Source organism: Protopterus annectens, chromosome 4.part0 (assembly GCF_019279795.1).
Source record: "Protopterus annectens isolate FY-2018-M chromosome 4.part0, PAN1.0, whole genome shotgun sequence".
NCBI lineage: Eukaryota > Metazoa > Chordata > Ceratodontiformes > Protopteridae > Protopterus > Protopterus annectens.
The window spans coordinates 600,723,363-600,746,274 of NC_056733.1; positions in this window are offsets into that span (position 1 = coordinate 600,723,363).

A 22,912-nucleotide genomic window follows, 5' to 3' on the forward strand; every position below is an offset into this window, starting at 1 on the left:
TGTTAACTACATGGTAGAACTGCTAGACAGGAGGCAGGGGCACAAACTGTACCACATTAACATGATGAAACCTTACCATGATAGAGAGGCCCTTGTGCTGAGTATTTGCAGTGGATGGCAGGAGGAGTCTGAGGCAGATCTGGTGACTGATCTCCTCAGTGAGACTCAGACTGACACCTCAGTGGAAGGGGTAGCAATATCCCAGCAGCTATCCCCTGCCCAGGTTCAAAAAATCCGAGCAGTGTTACAGGAGTTTGGGAGCATGTTCACTGGGAAATCAGGGTCCACCCACCTGGTGCAGCACCATGTGGATACAGGACCCCAAAGGCCTATTAAGCAGGCCCCTTATGGGGTGCCTGAGAGGGTCAAACAGACTCTGAGGGAGGAGATACAGGAAATGTTAGAACTAGGGGTAATCCAGGAGTTCAGCAATCCCTGGGCCTCCCCAGTGGTGCTGGTACCAAAGACAGATGGCAGCACCAAGTTCTATGTGGACTACTGGAAATTAAATAGTCACACAGAGTGAGATGCTTACCCCATGCCAAGGACAGATGAAGCCCTAGAGCAGCTGGGTGGGTTTAAGTATCTTACCACTATTTATCTTACCAAGGGCTACTGGCAGTGCCCTTGACTTCCAGCACTAGAGAGAGGACATTTGTTACTCCTTTTGGCTTGTATGTTTGGGATGAAAAATGCCACCACAACTTTTCAGAGGCTGGTAGATCATATCCTAGCAGGAGCAGGATATTTTGCCCTTGCTTACCTGGATGATATTGCCATCTACAGCCATTCCTGGCAAGACCACTTTCAGCATGTCAGGTAGGTGCTGAGCAGACTACAAAGGGCAGGGTTGACCATTAAGCCCAGTAAATGTCAGGTGGGTATGGCAGAGGTTTCCTACTTAGGACATAGAGTGGGGAGTGGTAAGATCACGCCAGAACCTGCCAAAGTGGAAACAATTCAAGCATGGGTTGTCCCTCTTACCAAATGCAGGTGAGGGCATTCTTAGGGACAGCAGGGTAATACAGAAAGTTTGTCTTGATTTATAGTGCCATAGCTGTTCCCCTTACAAACCTGACAAGGAAAAACAGGCCAGATAAGGTAGTGTGGACCCCAGCATGTGAGTAGGGATTCCAGAAGCTTAAAAGAGCTTTGGGTGGACCCAATGTGTTATCCAGTCCAGATTACAGCAAAGAATTTGTTGTGGAGGTGGATGCTTCAAACCATGGGGTAGCTTTGAACTCAGCCAGGTTTCCATAGAGGAAAAAGAGCACCCAGTGGTATATTTGAACCATAGGCTCCAACTCAGGGAGGAATGCTATGCAGCTGTAGAAAAGGAATGTCTAGCCATAGTGTGAACACTGTATAAACTTCAGCCTTATCTGTATGGAAGGAAATTCACTGTAGTTACAGACCACAATTCCTTAACATGGATACATCGAGCCAGCCAGTAAAATGTCAGGTTACTAAGGTGGAGCTTAGGGTTGCAGGCATATGATATGACAGTGCAGCACTGCAGTGGGGTTAGCAAAGGTAACACAGATGGGCTCTCAAGACAGGTAATGGGGTAAGGTATTCCCAGATAGGCTCATCCCTCTCAAGCAACATTTTGAAGGGCACTTGAAAAACTACCTTGAGTCTTCGAGGGGGGAAAAAATGTAACGAAAAGAGATACTGTCAGCCAAGCTATCTGGAATTTTGTAAATAATGATATGTCATTTGTAAATATCAACATGATTCATATAAGATAATTGTGCTACAAATGTATTAGAACTGTATGTTAGGTATATATGAAACTGCTAGTACAGAAGTGTGTGTTGAAAAGGTTTTTCAAAGTGCTTAAATTTTAACCACAGCATGCTCTACTGGAATAGAACAAAAATGTACCTGCACTATTGTAAATGTTTAGATGTATATATTTTAACAGTGGAAACAGGAATACAGAAGGTTAACTTCAGAAAAATATCTGCAATTAAATTACTTTATGGCCATGCAATAAAAAGATGTTAGGCCGGATTTACGAAAGCTTGCATGGAGTTGTAGAGTAGTGTAAGACGTCAAACAGGCAATATGTCTGCCGTGCGATCCAGGAACAGCTGGCAGGGGCATGCACGAGAGCTGCTAAAGCTACTCTTGCACGGACAGCATCATGGTATGCAAATTACCTCATTTGCTGCTGAAAGCTATGCAAATGAGGTAAATTTGCAATCCAGGAAACACTAACCTGTCCGTGGAAGATTAGTGTTATCTGCAGAAATGTACTCTGTTGGTAACGGAGTACCGTTCTGCAAATAGCTAAACGGAGCTATGACAGCTCCAAATAAAGAATGCATACAGTTGAGGAAGCATGCCAATGGCCAAATATAAGGCCATTGGCATTTATAAATGTTTAAAATTATTAAAATCTAACTTTTTCCCCGATCTCTGATGTTTAAGCATAGCGCAGCACCGCGCAAACGTGCGGCACTTTAAAAAAACAAGAAAATAATTTAAAAATAGCCAAAAATAGGCATTTTCACTAAAAAGCTTATCCTGCCATGCAGGTGAATGGCAGGCTGAAGACAACATGGCCACCGAGTAGTGGTTGCTAAGGGGGGCAAGCTCAGTGTGAGAGATGTAACCATGCTTTAGTAGACAATCCTATGCAAATGAGGATAAGGATAGTGAATTCCAATTTTCCCCAGCATGTGAGCCATGTCCCAAGAGTGTAAGAGTAGGAGTTGATGAGTAGTAGAGTAGAATATAGGTGACATCATGAGGGTGTATGTCAGAAAGGCTGTCAGCTAATTGGAGCACAATGGCTTGTGTTTGCCCTGAGTTGCTCAGGATTGCAAGAGGCTTGCCTACAGTTGTCCTATTTGAAAACCTGAAACCAAAGGTGCACACTGTTAAAAGATCAGAAATTTCTTGCAAACATGCACACAGTATGTGCACTCATGTGCGTGTGTTTGCTCGGTGCTGCCCCGGGCGGAAACAGAAAGGGAAAAGGAAGGAAAAGACGTATTAGGAAGTTAACCAAGGAGAACTAGCCAGAGCTGCCAGATGAAATATATCAGAATCAGACAATTACACAGGCAGCAGACTAGCCCAGCCCAGCACTTTAAACTCTGCAAACAGCATTCCCCCCTGTTTTTTCCCAAGAACTCTGCAACACTGCAGTATACAAAGAGGGAAAACTTAAAAAGCTTAAGTCAGACAAAATGTTAGGGGCTGCTCTTGCTATCATAAACCAACATGTGCAAGGTGCTGAGGGTGGTGATGTTGTGAATGCTGCTGAGCAACCCACAGTGAGGAGACGGAGAAGAGTGCACAGGCCCAGGGTAACCTACCAGGGGCTACATGAGCTGGAGATAGTGGAGCACTATAGGGTGGACAGAGACCTACTGCAACAAATTGTTGAGCTGTGCCGGACACGCCTCACACACAGAACCAACAGTGAGGAACCCATCCCAGTGCATACCAAGGTATGTGTTGGCATAGGAATACTAGCTACAGGTACCTTCCAAAGACCAACTGGTGATATGATGGGGATTTCACAGGCATCAGGATCCAGGGTACTCCACCAGTTCCTGGATGCCATGTCAGCACATGTCGGTGACCACGTATATTTCCCCAGTTCCCGTGAGGCATTGGCCAGCAATATGCATCTTTTCCACCAAATATCAGAATACCCTGAGGCAGTGGGTGCAATAGACTGCACGAACATAGGCATCAAAGCACCATCCGGTGAGCGGGGTAGGGTCTACATCAACCGCAAGGGCTTCCCCTCCATCAACTGCCAGGACATATGCGATGCCCATAATGAATAATGAATGTGTGTGCTGGCTGCCTTGGAAGCTATCACGATTCCCATATCTGGCATCTGATGCAGCTGTACCAGAGATTTGCCAATGGGACCATCCCTGATGTTCACATAGTGGGAGATGCTGGATACGCACTGGAGCCATGGCTGATGACACCCATCAGAAATGCACATGCACCTGAACAAGAACTCCATAATGAGGCACATGCACAAACAAGAAGCATAATTGTGCATGTGTTTGGGATGCTCAAGTCATGGTTCCGGTGCCTGGACACATCTAGTGGAGCCTTGCAGTACTCACCAACTACATGTACCCAAATTGTTATGGTATGTGCCATGCTGCACAATATGATCCTGCAGAAACAGCTGCTGCAGGAACAGCATGGGGCAGGGCCAAACAGCCCCCCACCATTGCCAAGGCCTGCACAGGCACAGCGTGACTCAGAGGAGGAACAACCTGAGCCTGCCCCAGTAGGCAGAAGGATGCGTGCCCAGTATGCTCTGGCCTTGGCAAAGAGGCAACACATAGCACATACACTGACTCAGTAGGAACCCTGGAAATGACACCTCTCTCTGACTCGCACATACAGTAAAAGGGATGCCAAACTTGACACTATCTGTTTTCAAACATGTATATGGAGTGTCCTAAGCGCATCCGACATAGGCAGCCCTGCAGCACCACCTGAGGGCATGAATGCCCTATTTTAAGCAATATAAAGCACTGCCAAGCACATTTTACCAATATTGAGCATATTTAAATACAATTGGGCATAGCTGCGCACCGCGCTAACCAGCGCAATGTCTGGCAACGTCAGGCAACGTTCGGCAAATTCGAGCAAAGTCGGGTAAACACGGTCTCACCTGCTTTACTGTTCCTTAACCAGTCAGGTCTGCCCAGCAGGAAAATAAAAAACAGTGACAGGGCTCGAACTCAGGATACTGTGCACTATAGTCACGGTACTGAGCCACTAAGCCATGACAGCATTTCACTGGCACAGACACAACTTAAGTCACTCACACATACCAGTTGGGGGAGGTCACATACCTAACAGTCACAGCCAGCAGGACAATTGCAGACAAAGGCAAACACAAACAAATGCTGTATCATGCCCTCTGAAGAGGCATATGAGTAACCTCCCCCCAGGCCTATGCAGACATATAACAGCAAGCCAGGCAGTGTGATGTGGTTTGGGTAGGCTATGAAGTCTCAAACTAATATGCGTGTAATTGGAAGCTAAGGTCTGTAGTACAGTGGTATGCCTCAAGCCACTACGATAGGCAACAGTACAGACTGAAATGGAGTACCTGACATAGCAGTGCAGACCTAGTAAATGTGTATAAGTGTCAGGTGTACCCCTCATCCTATGTACACCCACAGTAACAATCAGGTGTGCTCCCCAGGTAGAAATGTAAAAATAATAGATGTCCCCCTGTATGTAGAAATGTTGATAAGTCTATGCAAATTGACTCATGGAAGCCCTGCAGGCACAGCGTGCTTCCTGTTGATGTACAACACAAAGGTGAGCGCTGAAGTAAAAACCAACTTGATTTTTCACACACATATAGTATATATGCCCATAGTGGGCATGCTCACACACACAAATAAATTTAGCAAATTTCAGTCAGCAACATACTGAAAGGTCATACTGGGCATGCTCACACACTTAGGCCATGTCTGAGTACAGCAGTGGGCCACACATATCTGGCAGTTGCAGTTCTTACTCCAGACACTTGTCACTATTCACCAATCCTGCCTTGCGCACACAGTGATATGAAAACAGACCCATATAATATATTGGACCCCTTTCATAATCAGACTATGTACTACAAGTACTTAAGTTGTTCAAAGAAAGCGAAAATCCAAAGAAGATCAATAAATCTCCGATCAGTATCATCAAGAAACAATGAGCACTACTAACATTATCCCAGCCATGTTCTGGCAAAAATATTGCCAAAGAGTCCATAGAGAACCATGAATCTTTCTTTCGCTATGTCATAAATATCAATGTAAACTCATATATGTTCTGAGTCAGTGCAAAGTGTAAATGAATACATGTACATGACTGACATTGCCAACATCTTGTCAGACAGGTTCATACATATTTACCCCCCTCTCACTGACAAAAGGGCCAATTACCATAACTGGAGATTGTAAAAAACCAGAAATCACATATACAATGGTTAAACAGCTCTATCCAAACCTAAAAACACGGCGTCTATGGGATGACACGGTTTCCGTGGCTGTGTCATATGTGAACTCCAAAACAAACAGACCCTGCACTTGAACAGTCTGTTGAGACTCACCCTTTGTACAGGATATGAAACTGTTGAATGGGTTACAGCAATGTTTGGCACACTCCACAAGTGTTGGTGCACAACAGACTATGGGAACTATTGTCTTATAAGCCTAATAAGTCTGATCTGCAAGGCCATGGAGTCCATCATTATGGAACTCATAAATAGAGCTATCAGGAACCTACAAACACCAAACCCTACCCATTTCGGTTTGGTCAGGGGCAGATCATGATTCCTAAACCTGCTAGACAGTTTTCAAGGCAGTTACCCAGGACATACATCAATTAAATGAGCTATACACAGCCTACATAGACCTTGAAAAGCCCTTTTCCAACATCCCACACACATGTTGTATCCACAAAATCAACAACTTGTACATAAACAAGTATGTCATCTGATGGATTGCCAATTGGGGCACAGATAGATCCCACAAGGTAAGAATTGTGGTCTCCCTGTTGGACTGTAAGCTGGTAACAAATGCTGTCCCCCATGGCTCAGTCCTGGGACCCCTCCTGTCTGGTGTATACTTTTCAGAAATACAGTCAAATACATGAGGGCTATGGTTAGCAAAGTTTGTGGATGACTGCAAAAAGGTTGTCATAATCGATGTGTGGGACAACAGAGACATCCTTAAAGAGGGTCTCAGCCAGACAGGTGTGGTGTCAAAATTATGGCCTCAAGCTACAGTCATACAAATACCACATAGGTGCCAACACCCTATATATGGAGGTAATAATAAGGGATCTATGGACACATGTGGATAGTCATCTCTACTTCCAGAAACACATTCACAAAGTGGTTAGAAAATTGTGCTATGTGTTCCCACAAATTACCAAGGTCTTTGCATGTAGGTCAATGGAGGTTCCCTCTACTCATCAGTCATCAGACCCATCAGAGAGTATCACTGCACACTTGCGATGAATCTGACTAGGCACCTTCAGCAGCTGGAAAGACCACTGAAGTACCTCAACAAGAGGATTACTGGCCTCAAACAGTTGCCCCATGCAACAAGACTGAATTTAACTCAATCTGTACTCTGTTGCATACTGTCTACTCAGGTGATCTCTGCCCAACAGACAGGTCCATGTCCAAGAACTGATGTACATGCACTATCTGAAGTAAACCCAAGCTCACTGTGCCACATGCTCTAGGGATATCATCATCACAACAATAAATAGAAGATATTGGAGGGATACATTACTAACTCAGACTTCCCTTGCTTTGGAACAGGCTCCCATCCTACATTAAGTTGAGTCCCTCACTGACACTCTTCCAGAGGAGCCTTGATGAGTGTATGTGAAACTGAACTGTCACACCATGGATCACTTCATCAGCTCTACTACGCAGAGGCCTAGGGAACTAACCCCATGTGTGATGATAGCTGCACACTCTGGCCATACTAATATATACCTTCAGGCAGATAGCCTATTACCTACCTATATATATGTAGGGGAAACACAGTATAATAAGCCAAATATGGATGGGCAGAGATGTGTGTAAGAGGGTGACCATGACAGGGAGCCATCCAGGACTGTCCCACCCAGCATACATCCCAATGGTACAAAAGACATGAGGTGCACATCTCACCCACTGTACATAGCAGCCACCAGTATCTGTAAGCATTACAGTGTATGTGGTCCATGTGCCTGCTGTACAGCATGACTGTACAATGAAGTGCACATCTACTATCTGTAGACATGTCCCTGTCACATAGGTTCATAGGTATGTAGTAGATGATCTTCACGAAGGCATATATTAGCCTAGGCAAGTTGTGCAGCTTTCACCACCCCATTGGGTAGTCTGCTAAGCCCTAGTTCTAATGGTTAGTACCCTAAGCCCCTTTCTAGTGGGGCTGCTGATGTGATGCCTGGCGTGAATTGTCTGTTTCCCATCCACTCATCAAGGTTCCTATTGTAGAGTTTCAGTGAGGGGCTCTGTCTGATGTACATTGGGACTCTGTTCCACAGTAAGGCAAGTGTCTGGGATGGTACTCTATCCCACCAGCATGTTATATTCATTGTTGTAATGAGGTTCATATCCCTGGAGTGTATAGTGTGACTCAATTTTCTTATCTGTAGATGGAGCATGTTCAACAGTTGTGTTGGACATGGCTGTGTATGTTAGGCAGAGTGTGCCTCTGAGTAGGCAGTATGCAACACTGAACAGATTTAGTTTTACCAGTTGTGTTGCATAACACAACTGTTTGAGACCAGTAATCCTCTTGTTGAGGTACCTCTGTGGTCTTTACAGCTGCTGGATATGCTTAGTCGAGTACATCCAAAATGGTGCATTGTACTCAATGATGGGTCTGATGACTTAAGAGTAGAGGGCCACCACTATCTCTTTTGATTCTGATGCAAACCCTTTGTTGATTAGATGGGCCACATAGGATTTCCTAATCACTTTGGCAACATGGTTGTCAAAGGAAAGATGACTATCTACTTGTGTCCCCAGATCCCTTATTACCATGTTAGTTTTTAGGGGGTAACACCTATGTGGTAGTTTGTGGGTACTTTGTTTTCACCAAAGGGGATTACTATGCATTCTTCCACATTGAGCTTGAGGCCATGATTCTGACACCACACATCTGTCTCATAGAGTTCCTTCTGGAGAATATTTGTGTCATCCGGGGAATCTATTATGGCAAACACTTTACAGTTCCCAGCAAACTTAGTCAACCACAACTCTCCTGTGTTGACATGTACTTTTGAAAAGTCTATACAAAACAGGAGGGACCCCAGGACTGAACCCTGGGGGCACCAGTTGTTACCGGTGTAGAGTCTGACATGTAGTCAGCAATTCTTAATTTGTGGGATCTATATGTGAGCCAGTTTGCAATCCATCTTGTAATGTATGGATTCATGCCCAGGTTGGTGAGTTTATCTATGATACCTGACTGGGGAATGGTGTCAAAGGCCTTAGCGAGGTATAGGTAGGCTGTGTGGAGCTCATTTCAATCTGTAGCCTGGGTAACTGTCTCAAAGAAATCCACCCAGTTCAGGAGGCGTGATCTGCATTTGATGAAGCCAAACTGGGTGTGCAGAACTGTGTGAAGGTTCTCAATGTTTTTATTATTGACTTTCATTATGATTGGCTCCATTGCCTTGCAGATCAGACTCGTCAAGCTCATAGAGCATGAATGCCAAGGGTATTTTCTGGCCCCACCCCTGTGGAATGGGAAGAACGTTGCTGTGCAACATTCTATGGGTACATATCCTGTAGAGAGGATGTAGAGAGAGGTGTAGGTATCTTTGATGAATATGGATACATCCCCACCCTATGTGCTATGATCCAGGTTCTGATGCTGGAAGGTATGGGATGGTAGTGCTGGTGTGCTCTCTGGAGCCTTGAACTAGGTTTCTGTTACTGCACAGATATCAATATTCTCCATACTGAGAAGTGCCTTGAGTGTGTGCATTTGGAGGCTGAGACTTCTGGCAATGAGTAGCATTTAGCTCACTTTATGGTTATTCGTGTTGGTTACGGGGTTTGGTTTGTCCTGAGTGACCGGTGTTCCACACCTTACGTCAACGCCTCATTGGTCTGATCTGACCATAAGCTAATTACCCTACATATCCACATTCTGTCCCCACCCCCCATTAAAGAAACCATGTTAAAAAAATTCCTCCAAAGCCAACTTCATGCTTTTTGATACAGAAGTGGTGAACCTCAGGGCACCCATGCAGATGGACAATACAGTTATGACTACTGAATCCTGCACAATTGCACTTTATAAGCACTTACATGAGTGCATGGATCATGCTATCCCAAACAAAACCAAGATGCTATCCTCCAAGAAAAGGAAGCCAATCTGGTGGTCCCCTGCCATAAACCAACTGTACAACAGAAGGAAGAAACTGTTGCAAAAGAGGGTAAAATCCCATGAGTGGAGAAGCTCCCTGGTCAGCCTCAGTAAGAAGCTGCAATCCCTGATAAAATCCTCCAAAGCTAGTTATGTAAACAAAATTGCCACTGATTCTAAAGACAACCACAAAGCATTCTATAGCTATGTCAAGAATTTCAATGGCAACACTCAGATCTGCTCTGAGTTACAGCACAATGACACTAAATATACAGACCCAACTGATATTGCCAGCATCCTGACAGATAGGATCAGTGCTAACTATAGCCCCCTCTCACCCATGAAAGAGCCCATCTCTATATCAGAAGAATGCAAAGTTGCTGTCATCACGGCTGCACAGGTAAAAACCACTCTCCAAAGCCAGAAACACAGCATCCATGGGACCAGACAACATCCCAGGCTGTGTTCTACACAAACTACAAAACAAACTGGCACCACACCTAAGTACCATGTTCAATCATAGCCTCCTCAGGCTTTGTGCCTGCTGAATGGTGCACAGTGACAGTTATCCCACTACATAAGGGGGGAGCCACCACGGACCTTGGGAATTAGTGCCCCATTAGCCTGATGAGCCTGGTCTGCAAGGCCATGGAACGTATCATCATGGAATTTATAAACAAAGACATTGGTAATCTCCAAACTCTGGATCCCACTCAGTTCGGGTTTGTAAAAGGCAGATCATGTCTCCTAAACCTGATAGATTTCTTTGAAGCAGTCACCAAAGCCATAGACAAAGGCTGTGTGAACCACCTTATCCATCTAGATCTTGTCAAGGCTTTCAACACCATCCCCCACTCTGGAATTATAGATAAACTCACTAAACTAGGTATAAATCCCTATGTCACAAGATGGGTTGCCAACTGGCTCACTGACAGAACCCACACTGTGAAAGTAGCAGATTCCAAATCCGACTTTTGACCAGTGACAAGTGGAGTACCACAGGGTTCAGTCCTGTGTCCTGTCCTGTTTGGTATCTACTTCCCTGAAGTACAGGCTAACACAGAAGGTCTTTGGCTAATGAAGTTCCCAGGTGCAAGCTAGGAGCCATAATCAAAACTACTAACAATGTGGACATCCTACAAAAGGGCCTCACTGAGACAGATGCCTGGTGTCAAAGCCATGGCCTCAAGCTCAATGCCAAAAAGTTCATTGTCATCCCCTTTGGTAAAAACTCTGTACCCATGAACTACAACACAGGCGGTAGTATACTTAACACTGAAAGTGTGATAAGAGACCTTGGGACACAGGTGGACAGTAGTCTCTCCTTTGATAATCACATCGCCACAGTAGTCAGGAAATCCTTCTACATGGCACACCTCATCACAAAAGGTTTCTCATGCAGAAAAAAATAGGTCATTGTTCCCCTCTACTCATCACTCATTAGAGCCATTATAGAGTACAATGCCCCTTTTGGTATGTACCTCACAAGACATCTACAACAACTGGAAAGCCCACAGAAATACCTCACAAAGAGGATTACTGGCCTCAAATACATGCCCTACACAGACCGTCTCAAAACACTCCAGCTTTACTCTGTCGCATATCGCCTACTCAGAAGTGATCTCTGCCTAACATACAAAGCTATGTCAAACACAGAGCTGTTGGACATGCTCCACTTAAAGAAATCCCAATCCCTCCCAGCTTCGGCCCTAAAACCCGGACCAAAATACAAAAGGAGGGGGTGTATCCATTTTCATAAAGGATACCTACACCTCCAGGTTAGTGGCACAGCACGAGGCCTCGGAGACCATCCAAGTGCAACTAACAGTGGGCAAAGCTGCTTATCAGATCATAGCTTGCTACAGATCACCTACCTTGTCTCAGGACCCTCACTCAGCATTCCTGAGAACACTGGAAAATATAAAGGTCCTACCAAATGCCATGATATTAGGAGATTTCAACTACCCAAACATTGACTGGGAGAATTACTCAAGTACAAACTCCTTTGCCCAGTGCTTCCTAGAGTTTATAAACTCAAAAGCCCTGGAACAGCTGGTCACTATGCCCACTAGAGGTGACAACATACTGGACCTGATCATCACCAACATGGGGGATCAGTGTTCCACACCAGAGGTAAACCCCTCGCTGGTAAGATCAGATCATAAAGTAATCACACTGGACATCCACATCCCAACCCCACCCCCGGTCAAGAAAACCACTGTGAAAAACTTTTCAAAAGCAAACTTCACACTTCTCAAGACCGAAGTGGAAAGTTTCAAAGCCCCCTTGCTACAGGATAATGCTATCCAATCTGCAGAATCCTTTACAAGTGCATTCTATGAGCATCTACAGGGATGCATGGATCAAGCCATCCCAAGTAAAACCAAGACTCACTCCTCCAAAAAGAGGAAACCAGTCTGGTAGTCCCCGGCCATAAATAAGCTATACAACAGAAGGAGGAAACTACTACATGATAGAGCAAAATTCCAAAAAGGAAAGGCATCACTGATCATTATTAGAAAGAAACTACGATCACTCATAAAATCATCCAAGGCCAGTTTCTAAAGAAAAATTGCCAAGGAATCTAAAGATCACCACAAAGCCTTCTTTAGCTATATCAAAACTTTAGGTGGCAACTCTCAGATATGCTCTGAGCTACTGCAAAATGGCACAAAATACACTGAACCAACTGACATTGCCAACATCCTGGCAGACAAGTTCAGTGCAAACTTCACCCCCCCTCACCCCCAAAAGGACCCGTGTCCATCCCAGAAGAATGCAGAGCCCCAGACATCACGGACATGCAAGTAAAAACAGCCCTCTCCAAAGCTAAGAACACAGCATCAATGGGACCGGATGGTGTCCCAGGCTGCTTCTTACACAAGCTCCAAAAGGAACTAAACCCTCATCTAAATTCACTATTAAGACTCAGCCTTACCACAGGCTATGTACCCAAAGAATGGTGTACAGCAACAGTCATCCTGCTCCACAAAGGTGGTGCCACAACAGAACCTGGGAACTATCACCCTATAAGTCTGACCAGCCTGGTCTGCAAAGCTATGGAGCGAGTTATCACGGAACGCATAAACAGAGACATTGGGAACCTCCAGACACTGGACCCTACCCAATTCAGCTTTGTTAAAGGCAGATCCTGCCTCCTAAACCTAATTGACTTCTTTGAAACAGTTATCAAGGCCATAGATGAAGGGAAGGTAGTCCACACAGCCTACCTGGACCTCGCTAAGGCTTTCAACACCATTCTCCACTCTGGCATCATAGACAAGCTTACCAGCTTGAACATTAACCCCTATGTCATGAGATGGGTGGCCAACTGGCTCACGGATAGAACACACATGGTCAGAGTTGCAGGTGCCATGTCCGACTCTAAACCAGTCACAAGTGGCGTCCCACAGGGCTCGGTCCTGGGACCCCTCCTGTTTGGTATATACTTCTCTGAGGTACAGGCAAGCACGGGAGGACTATGGCTGACCAAGTTCACAGATGACTGCAAACTGGGGGCCATAATCGACTCTCCGGCTGACACAAACATCCTCCAGAAGGGTCTTACAGAGACAGATACCTGGTGTCAAAACCATGGCTTCAAGCTGAATGCCAAAAAATGCATAGTCATCCCCTTTGGAAAAATAAAGTGCCCATGAATTACCATATAGGTGGTAATCCACTAGGTACAGAAAATGTAATTAGGGACCTGGGGACCCAAGTAGATAGTAACCTCTCCTTTGATAATCACATTGCCAAAGTGTTTAGAAATTCCTTCTATGTAGTCCACCTAATCACAAAAGGGTTCACCTCTAGATCAAGAGAGGTCATTGTGCCCCTCTACTCATCACTCATTAGGCCCATAATAGAGTACAATGCCCCATTTGGTATGTACCTTAATTGGCACATGCAACAGCTAGAAAGACCAAAGAAGTACGTCACTAAGAGAATCATGGGCCTTAAAGAGATGCCCAATGCAGCTCGACTAAAGAAACTCCAGCTCTACTCGGTTGCTTACTGCCTGCTCAGAGGTGATCTATGCCTGACGTATAAGGCCTTGTCCAACCTGAAATTAATGGACATGCTCCATCTCAAGAAAACCAAATCTCTTAGAGCCACATGCTCCAGTGAATTAAACCTCAGCACAGCAATAAACAGGATGTGCTGGAGGGATAGATTCCTGTCCCAGAGACTTCCCTCGCTCTGGAATAGAATCCCAGTTTATGTTAGGCAGAGCCCCTCGCTGACTCTCTTCAAGAGGAATCTTGATGAGTGGATGGGAAATCGTAAATTTACCCCTGGGATCACTTCAGTGGCCCTGCTAGACAGAGACCCAGGAAACTCATTTAAAAGGGAGGTGAAAGCCAACACATTCTGGCTAGGCTTATAAATGCCCTTGGGCAGATAGCCTAGTACCTACCTATGAACCTATGAACCTACACGCTCTAGGGACCTAAACCTTGTTACCACAATAAACAGAACATGACAGAGGGATAGATTCCTGTCCCAGAGACTTCCCATACTCCAGAATAAACTATCTATCTATATCAAACAAAGCTCCTCCTTAGTACTCTTCAAGAAAAATCTTGATGATTGGATGGGAAATAGGAAATTCACCCCGGGGATCACTTCTGTGTCTCTGCTTGATAGTGGCACAGGAAAATAAATTTCTTGGGTGGCAAAAGCCAGGGTACCTATTTGACTGGGCTTGTATAGGTCCCAGGGCTGATAGCCTAGTACCTACCTATGAACCTTTGAGCCTTGCCTAAAAAAGGTAAAATGGGGACAGCAAGAGCCTTGGCCAGTATTCAGAAGCATAGGAGCGACAGGTGCAAACCATCTGTAGCAAAGCAACGAGGAGCGAAGCAACGAGGCTTGTCTATCATGTCATCACAGGCAGACAGAGACTGGATCCCCTTTGTATGACACCAGAAGCTCAGCCAATTGTTGAAGTTTATTGTCTTTCTGTTATATTGCAGTATCATGTAGGTGAAGGTAAGATGCTACTCAAGGTCAGGGTCATACCAGCCTTGGCTACATGATCATAGAGTAATATATATCTCTTGTCATGTTGTCCTGGGAGGTATGTCTCAGATCATTCACACTGACATGTACAAAGAACACGTCATATATGTACCTGTTCTGGAGTGATGTAAGTGCTTGTGTTATGTGGCGGATCATAGCACCTGACAGACAACTGACAGTAACCTTCCCTTTGTCCAGCCAAGTGAGTGGAACATCTGTGTGCCTGACTATGAAATCAGCTATTACTAGTGTGTTGGGTATGTTGTTTTGCCTTAGGGTCTGTTGTGAGGCACACTGCTTTGGTGTATTATGTGTTTTCTGGCGTGTGCTTGGAGGTGCATGTTGCTTGCTTGTCTGCTTAGGAGGACACTCTCTCTTTTTCAGATTAATATTTGTATTTTCTGAGTATGGTAATGTGTATTTATGTGTGTGTTTTGCTGGTGCTTATATTGTAGGTCTATGTAAGACAGTTGGTGTTGTGGTTGTATGACCATACTCCTCTTGACTGTATTGTCCAGTACTGGGTTGACAGAGCTTAGCCACCGGTTTGACCCTGTGTGTGCCAGCATATGGTGCATCAACCCATATATGATATGGTCATGGCCTATGCATACAATACACTCACAATACACCTAGTATGATAAGCCTGCTGAGGTTAGCAAATGTGAAAAAAACCTTTGGGCAAACTGTCAGCATGTGATGTCTGTATTGCACTGTGTAACTCCATATTGCTTGCTGAAGTGTAAAGACATACTTAGTTTGGATTAAGAACCCCGCACTTGCCGACTGTGTGTGTGTGTGTGTGTGTGTGTGTGTGTGTGTGTGTGAGTGTGTGTGTGTGTGTGTGTGTGTGTGTGTGTGTGTGTGTGTGTGTGTGTGTGTGTCTGTCTCTCCCTGGGGAGAGAGCAACCTTTTTGGAGACTACTCACACCCCTTAAAAGTGGTATACTCATCTTTGTCAAGTCTGATGATGTCACCATCCTACAAATATACCTGTGGAAAGGAGAAATCCCAGTAATGTGTGTAGAGCATCATTTAAATGTGTACTGCTGTAGTATAATAATGTAGTTAGGTAGGGGTTCAAATTCTGCACTTGCCAAGTGTGTGTGTCTCTCCCTGGGAAGGTGCAACCTTTTTGGAGACTACTCACACCCCTTAAAGTGGTATACTCATCTTTGACAAGTCTGCTGAAAGATGAAATCCCAGTAATGTGCATAGCGAGTCATGTAAATGCATACTGCTGTAGTATCATAATGTACTTAGGAAGGAGTTTGAATCTCGCACTTGCTGACTGTGTGTGTGTGTTCCAGGTGTGTGACGCCGTTGGTCAATGTGGAGTGGGTTTTGATTTTTCTAGTGTATGACATATCACAATGACAACTGTATGTGCATTACACATGTAAGGTAGCTGTAGGGCAAAGCCATATACATACATGTGACCTCAATTATTTCAAAGCTGGGTACTCTGCTTTCTCCATGAATGCATATGGTATCTTTGCCATAGCGTGCTGGCACTTTCCAGACCTTAGGTCACTTCTGTATGCTTGTGACAAGCTTAGCCACTGCAGTGATCCCTGGGCTACATCTTCTGTTTCACATCCACTCATCACGGTTTCTGTTGAAGAGTGAGAGTGAGGGTTTATGCTTGAGGTATATCTGAATCCTGTTCCAAAGCAAGCAAAGTCTGGCAAAGATGACTAATCATTATAGGTGTGCAACAACCTCTGTTGATCTGTATGCAAACCCTTTATTGCTTATGTGCTCCATAAAGGGATTTCCAAAACCCTATGGTAATGTGATTATCAAAGGAGAGATGACTAAACACATGGCTCTATGTATACATTAGTACCTGTTCCACATTTTGGGGGCTACTATCTATATGGTACTCTGGGGAATACTTTTTTTTCTAAAAGTGGATAACTATGCTTTCTTTGGCTTATAGCTTTACAGCACGAGTTTGACACCAGGTGTCTGTCTCTGTGATACCCTTTTGGAGGATGTGTGTGTCATCTGGAGAATAAAGTATAGCCCACAGTATGCATTTTCATCAAATGTGGGCAAACATATCCCTACTGTGTTTGCTTGTACCTAAGAAAGCTACATGCCAAACAGGAGTGGTCCCAGGACTGAGTGCAGGTGAATACCACTTCTTACTGGCATAGAATTGTACATGGAGGCTGCAAATGTTACTGTGTGTCCTACATCTGTGCGTCAGTTGTCAATCCATCATCTAACAATCATTTATGGTCAGTCTGTTGAGGTTATGTATAATACCAGAATGTGGGATGGGTATAAATTGCTGGTGAGCTATAGCTTGGCTGTGTGGACCTCCCCTCCCTCACCTATAGCCTTGTTAACTGGCTTGAAGTCTACTAGGTGTAGGAGCCATGATCTGGCCTTTAGAGAACCTAAGTGGGTATGGTGCAGTGTTTGCAGGTTCATAATGTCTCTGTTAATGAGTTCCATAATGCTGTGCTCCATAGCCTTTCAGATAACATTTGTCTGGCTTATAGGGTGAGAGTTTCCAGGATCTGTTGTAGTTCTTCCCTTAATCAATTTATGTTAACATTTGCACTGGATGTGACGAGGGTGGACAGGTTTAGGAATAAGTATATTAGAGGGTCAGCCCAGGTTTGAAGGTTAGTAGACCAAGCCAAATAGGCAGTATTAAGTTGGTTTGCACATGTGCTGAGGAGGGATGTAGAGTATATTGTGAAACAGATGCTAAGAATGAAGCCATCAGGTAACAGGAAAAGAGGAATGCCTAAGATGAGGTTTATGGCTGTGGTGAGAGAGGACATGCAGGTGGATGGTGTGACAGCACAAGATGCAGAGGGCAGGAAGAAATGGAAACAGATAATCTACTGTGGTGACCCCTAATGGGAGCATCCAAAAGGAGAAGAAGAAGAAGATGTTGTAGCTCAACCCTTGTGGACTGTGAACACCATTACCGTGCATCATTCCACAAGTATGTAACCTGTATAGAGGCTGCATCTGGACAAAGTGTTTAGGTGAGTGATGACTTCATATGTCAGCTTGTGTATTACACAGCCAGGGACACTGTCCAGTACCATTGCCACTGTGGTTTGGACTTTGGTAAAGAGATGTTTTAACTAGAGTGTCTGTGAATCATCAGGTTTCACATTCTTCAGGTCTGGAAATGTGGCCCTTGTGTAACGACAGGGTGGTGAAATCCACATTCAAACTGTCTGACAAGAAATTGGTAATGTCAGTCAGATAAGTGTACTTTGTGACCATTTACATTAACTGTGACCCGATCTATCTGAGATTTCCCCTGTAGATTATAAACAACACTAAAGAAAGCTTTAGTGTTGTCTTTGGAATCCTTGCCATTTTGTATTTTGAAGCTTGCCTTGTATGTTTATTGAGGGATTTTATTTTCCCAATGATACTGACCAGAGAAGTTATCTCTTCTTGGTATGTAACTCTTTTTTGGTACAACTTCACACCTTCTGTTATATATTTAGTTTATGGCAGGGGTCCATGAGACTAATACACTTTTACTGTATAAGTGAGAATTTATTGTGTTTGTGATAGCACGGTCCATGCAACCCTGTAGGTGAACAGTGTGCATTACTAAAGGATTATGCAGCTGGGACAGTGTTAACCTTAGTAATGCAAACTAATGACAGATAGCAACAACAGCATCACCCACAGAACAGTCTCAACCCGTATCATACACACACATGCGTACTCAAGTTCCAAAATGTGTGTAGTACAATGCATACTGGCCACCAATAGAAACTATGAAGTGTTAACACTGGCCAATACAGGGAATGTCACCCTGCCCATGTGTCCAATATGCATGTGCATGCAGACCACCTCCACCATGTTCACAAATGGACACCTGTGTTGCACACACCCCACACTGACTGTCCACTATATAATGCATGCTGACACAACTACACACATCAGCCAAGTGGCACATGGACAAACAAAACACAATTGGAATAAACACTGGTGAAAACAATACAACATTGCTAATTACAGCTTTAATGCATCATGTCTGCTCAGCTACACCTTCAAGGATATCATTACACTTTACTGCTGACAGCATACTACACATCCAACCATTGCTATACTTTATTAAAGTCACCCTGTGCATCAGCACCATGTTAGCCTGTTCCTGCATCAATGTTACAGATGACAGGAGGTGGCACAGGTTTCATCATATGCACAGGGTGTGTTGTTGGTTTGCCAGAGGCCTACACTGAGCCATACAATCGACATGTGTGTGTGTGTGTGTGTGTGTGTGTGTGTGTGTGTGTGTGTGTGAGGGCCATGAGTACTGTTATGGGCCATTGTTGATGCAATGTGTGCGGGTATGTGTTTGCCCTAGGTTTCTGGTTTATGTGCGTGTGTCTGCATGCACACAGTTCCACCATGTGGCTGCCATATACGGGGATTTGTGAGACAGCTACAGACTGTACCTGGCAGGCTTTACAGATCACCGTCTCTGGCCATGGATACGGAACCTGTGCCTGGCAGGGGTTCTACAGACAGTATCGGGTACTAATCCAGATTGGGTACTATCCAAAGAGGTTGACATATGTCCACTGGATTCAGGTCCCCGCTGGGACTGGCCAGAGCCACGTGCACGTGGTCTGCTAGGACGGTCTATGGACAGCCCCCCCAACATTGCTGGGGCTGGTACTGACACTACGGGAGCGGCTGTGACTTGCTGGACATCCACGGTGACCTCCAGCTGCTGATGTTGCTGGCATACGTCCATGTCGACGGCTCAACCATCCCGCACTGTCCTGACACATGGACATGACATTGTGGAGGACATCCAATGTCACACCCCAACATCTATCAATGACCTCAGTGTAGTTACGTATGGCACCTGCTAGGTCACGGATACTGTCATTTACAGAGGTGTTATGAGCCCTCTGTGCCCTTAGTCCCTGTCTGGTGTACTGCTCTATTTGTGTCTGTACCTCCATGACAGCCTGGAACATTTGTGTGGTAAAAAGAGGTGTGGCACGTTTGCCAGGAGCATGATGACCAGCAGTGCTCTGATGAGAACCTCTGGGCATCTGCCTATGTGGTACCATTCCAGACATCTGGCTATGGCTGCTGTGTCCTGATACATGTGCCATAAATACCACACTGTCCTGGCCAGTGCCAACCATACACTGTCCCTCAGCTAAGAGCAATAGTGGTGATGGATGTACAGGCAGTATGAATGTGTGCATGGATGGGGTGGAGACTTGTGTACTGTCAATTGGTTGCCCAACAACAGACCCTGACAAACCTGCCTGTGCCTCAACACACCTATCCTCATCATCACTGTCTGTCTCAGTGACATCAGGTTCCCTGCTGTACTGAACCAGCCGCACCTTGGCACCTGTGAGAGGAAAACAGGAAACACACTTTAAGACCTGAACATGACTTCAGACCACATGCCCACATGCACACATGCGCACATGCGCACATGCACACATGCACAAATGCGCACACACACACATGCACACACACAAAAATACACTTCTCCCTAAAGAAGACACACACAACACCAGCAATCACAGAACATACATAATAGCAGGTGATGGTGGGGTACAGTATCACAAGCAGAACAGTCATATCACACATGTCAGCATGCAGGACATGTGTTGCTCAACAGCATGCAGTGCAAGTATAGTCAGTCCTTGTTACTAACAGTATACAAGGCTTTGATGCATGTGTTTTGTTATTAGGTGATGGCCCTCCCCCTGGAACACAATGCATACATGGACACAACATTGCTGTGCAGGTATTCATAACCCTATAATGTACTGTGCACCATAACTCACAGGTGTACATACCATTGCTGGATGTGTATCTGTGTGTCAGATAGGTATCCAATGCTGATTGCAGCCTCTGTGTCTTTAGCAAATATTGTGGACACATTTTTAGCACATGCATGATGATTATTCACACAACATAATCAGTGGTGCATGGATAATTGATGGAATACCATTCGGCCACATACCCAATGTACGGTACTTATGGTGAGTGTAGATCATATTGTGGACATGCCAGTCTTATCCATGACATGGCATGCTAAAACACAACTGCATATTTAAACACTACACATGCCAATGTGTGTCATATGACCTAGCCACTCAATAGCATCACAAGACATATATGTGTCAGTTGTGCAAATGGTCACTGGTATGCATAATGTTTAGAGGTGCATATGTGTGCACACACGCAACATTAAGGTGTATAGCAATGAATGCTATGTCTAGTACTGTGGTTACAATAACTGGATGGGGTATAGTACCATTGGCCATCATCATGAAGCATCATGTGGTCACTCAAGGCTACAAATGTTTCCCAAACCAGCACTAATCATGCTGTGCTGGAACTGTACTACCTTGGCTAAATTCACCATTTCACAAGCAGGTGTTATGTGAGTTTGTAAGGAGGCCAATAAGGAGCATTCCCTGACATTAATGTGTAGTGTGTTGCAGAGTGTTTAAATGCCCCATGATAGGCCTCTACCCCTCAGGTATATTATGTGTAATGTGTGGATGAGATTTTGGATACTGGAGTGTGTATTTACAGGGTTTGGGAATCCTTTATGTGTAGCATGTTAAAATGCTCTGTGTATGACATAGATGTGTATGTTATGTGCATGTAGAGTTTCAACTGTGCCTATCCAATGGTCACTACAGTCTAGCCACATTTGTTTGAGATGGTCTGGGTATTGCGTGTGTTTGAGACAGCTAATCACATTAGTGAGATGTGCATGCTCTTACACCAAACATGCACAGCATGCATTATGGGTAGGTGTGTTACATGTGTACATAGCCTACACCTTAACTATGACATGCACTTTTTATTTACAATAATAAATGTAGAACACACTCACCAGCATCTGTCCACTGCCTTGATGTCACACCAGAGGGACCTACATAGAGATGAGACAGTTTGTCAGTGGCGACAACTGTGGCATTGCTATTGTGTGTTTGCAATCTTACAGTACAACAACAGTTTACATTCACAGGGCTACAGATTATGTTCCAAATGATCAGTATTGCACAACAACAGGCTCCACAACTTTGAATGACACACTCCACATCTTGCATATGCATGATCTACCAATACAAATAACAGTAGTCTACAGATATGCAATGTTACCTGCATGCTCCATGTGTGCTTGCTGGGTGGCTCCAACCTCCATCATGGTGTATGTTTGCTGCTGTTGTTGGGCAGGTGTCACCAGGCTTAGGAGCAGCTCCTCCACTCTGGTGAGGGGGGGGTGGATACTAACACCACCTCCTGTTGCAAGCTGTTATCTACGCACATCAGCAGTACGTTGATGGACATGTCTGAGAAGATCACTGCAGTGGTGGCGTACCTGCTCATATGTCCAGTTATACAGGCCTACCTCAATTACTCTGTGGACAACATCTTGCCACATTACAGTATGCTCCTACTGGTCCTGGCTGGTTCGTAAGAACATGAGATGGTAGTGGTGAATCATACTGCTAGTAATGATATCATCTTCAGCACTACTGTAACTGGGGTTCCTGCGATGGGCCATGATCACTGGAAGACATAAATACAAAAATATGTCTCAGAAAGTCATATGGCACATTTACCATTATACAGTACAGATATCACTGAACTGCCATATATAGCAACCTGTAAGCTAACCGAGAGTGAAACACTGTAACTGCCACTTATCACTGCTCACCCCACAACTGCTTGAAAGTGCCTTGCTCACTCTCTATCTAATGAACCATGTTCTGCACAGCAACAAAATAAAATCACTATATAAGACTATACAAGAGTACCTGGCACACTGTATGCAACACGATACACCACCTAGCCACAGCAGATATACATCAAGGTGATGTGTAAAGAAATATATCATCCATCACAATCAGTGTAAGGTCCAGTAAATGTATTACTATTATACCACACAACTTGCTAATGGCAAACCCGTGGCCAAAATATGTGCACAATTGGGAATA